Raw genomic sequence first — 2,850 nt, forward strand, 5'->3', positions numbered from 1 at the left:
AAAAACATTGAACAAAAAATTAAAATTATAGAAAATAATAAAAATTTATAAAAATAACTAATATTTTAGAAAAAAAATAAATCTTGAAAAAAAGAAACCCTAACTAACCTACCTTAATTCGAGTTGAAGAGGTAGAAGAGAGGCTCACGGAGGTGCAAATGGCAGAGGAGCTGCAATAGCAGCAATGCAGAACATAAAGGATGGGTTTATTTTTGGAAAGGAGGGGAAGAAGAACATAGCAAGCACTAAGAGAACCCTTTTGTGGTGGTAGATGAGAAAAAATTTGCTCCAAACAACACGGTAATGACGGTCACACCGGAGTGCTTGTAGATTGCAACACTAAGTAGGGATGGGGGAGGCGACACCAGGGATAATTGAGGAAGAAGGTTCTAAAATGGGAGTGTTTTTGGAGTGTTTAAGGTTGAAGAGAATATTCTAAAATGGGAAAGAAGACAGTTGTGCTCATTTATTTAGTCCTAAAATTACGTTGGATTTTCAATCGGAAAATTCAAATAGTAACTTAAATTTCATTTATTAATAAAATACTACGTTTATATTACCATCAGATCCAATCCAGCACTAATAGTCATACCAAAAAAAGTGTTGGTCTTCAGTTTTCTTCTACCAATTCCGATGGTAATACCTACTCTAATACTCACGCCAAAGACGAATGCTATTCTTGCGAAAATTTTCATTTGATTTTACGGAAGATTTTAGAATCCAACAAAAAATCTCACATTTCATTATTGGTGTTTCTCCCATGGAAATTCTTATGAAAAATCTGATAGAAATACTAACGAAAAAATTCGACAATAAATCTGACTGAGAATTCTCGTGCTTTTCATTTTGTTTATATAAATATTTTGGGTTTAGTAGGGGTGTACACGGCCCGGCCTAAAGACCCGATCTGGCCCCAAACACTTTAAGGACTAATTTAGTGTGATTTCATCGGGTCTAAGGTCGGGTAAGAGTCTCAAAAATAGACCCGGTCATTATTTCGGGTCGGGTTCGGGTCATAGCTCGGGTCACCCGAATTCGGCCCAGTGGCCCGGTCATCATACACAATTAATATTTTGTGTTATTAGTGATGGATGATGGCTATTCTTATGTGGAATTTAAATATTGTAAATCTTAATATTTTGTGTTATTAGTTATGATAAGATTATAAGTTAATGTTTTATGTTTTAAATGCATAAGATTTTAGACTAATGCATAATAGTGTTATTTGTATTGATTTAAATATTTGGTGTTATTAGACAATATTAGTATTGATTATGGTTATGCTTTAATTTTAGAGAAGGATTGGTTCTTGTTATATTTTTTTAAGTGAATTTTACTATGTGAATTGTGAAATAATGGTTGGAGATTAGGTAATTTTTACATGCTAAAAACTCGGTTTTCACCCAGTTTTTACCCAGTAGTTTTCACCCGGCCCGAACGTGCGTATGTTTCATCGGGTCTAAAATCGGGTTAGGGTCTAAAAATTAGACCCAGTCTATATTTCGGGTCAAATCTAGGTTAAGCCAAACCCGGTGTGGCTTGACCCATATACACTCCTAGGGTTTAGCTTCACAAAATTGTGTATTTTCTATTATTGAAATATGTGTGTGTGTGTATGTGTTTTTTGGATATCAAGAGGAGTACAACCGTTTAGAGAAGGAATTATTCTTTAACTTCGTGGATAATCCAGTCGAAGCTAGGTGCGAATGACTACAACAACTATTATAAATGCACTGATAAATAAACCACTAAATTTCCTAAAAATTCATCTATCTTGATAACTTTATTGTGGGTTTTCTTTTCTGGCAGTTTGTCCAACTGTTTCATTCATTCCGTCTTTCATTCCCTTACTTAAAACAGCACCAAATTCTTTATTAACATGCATATCAGGAACAACCGTGTTAACCTCTTCATCCATATATGTAAAGAAAAAAAAACACTCTTTTCAACTACACTATCTTCCATACCAAAAATTTCATCAAACCAAACAAAGAAATCACATTATGGTAACTATATCTGCAAATGCAACAACATATATACACTAATATCAATTTAATACCATTGTCACAACCTAATTACATAAAAAAAAATCATTACCTTACCTTGAAGTAAAGACAGCAAAAAAAAAATAGACTATTGAGATTTTTCAAAATGAAAGACTTAAAGATTATAGTAGGTTTTGCACTTGCAATTAGGATATTTTCTTTTTTTTTTTATTTCACCTCTATTAACACTAGCAGTATTGTCAACCCTCAAATTATCACCAAAACATCTCATACTTTTTGATAGCTAGGAATTAAACATGCTATCCCACTCGTTATTAGCAATATTTACAATTCGTTATTAGTAATGTTTACAAGTAGCTCTCTCAAACACAAAAGTTTGGAAATTGAAGATGATAATTTATTTTTGTAATACTCAAATAGGAGAAATCGCACCATTTCAATAATTTGGGAGGTCTTTTTGGGACAATTATGTCTTAAAAAATATGTTATTTTGAGCTACGTAAAAAGAACGTCATTTTTACTGTATTGTAAAATGATCATTTGTCTCTTAAGTGACACGTGTTATCGTTATAACTACATCACTTAGTCAACGACCACATAAAATTTCTCCATTAATTGTTAACAGGTCAAAGTAATGAAGGGATATATTTGTTTTAGAGAATGTCCAATGTGATAAAGTGAAAGCTCCAATCATTATTCCTCTTACAAAAAGTGGAAATCGAGCGTGGGAAGAAAATGAAGTTGAGTTTCTTCACAGTTTTTGAGGCAAATAAAGCCCTATTCAAAGAAACTAAGCTTCTTCAAAAAAAAAAAGAAAAAAAAGAGCCAACCATAGTTAAACACA

The sequence above is a fragment of the Arachis duranensis genome, unplaced genomic scaffold, assembly GCF_000817695.3.
Source record: "Arachis duranensis cultivar V14167 unplaced genomic scaffold, aradu.V14167.gnm2.J7QH unplaced_Scaffold_184803, whole genome shotgun sequence".
NCBI lineage: Eukaryota > Viridiplantae > Streptophyta > Magnoliopsida > Fabales > Fabaceae > Arachis > Arachis duranensis.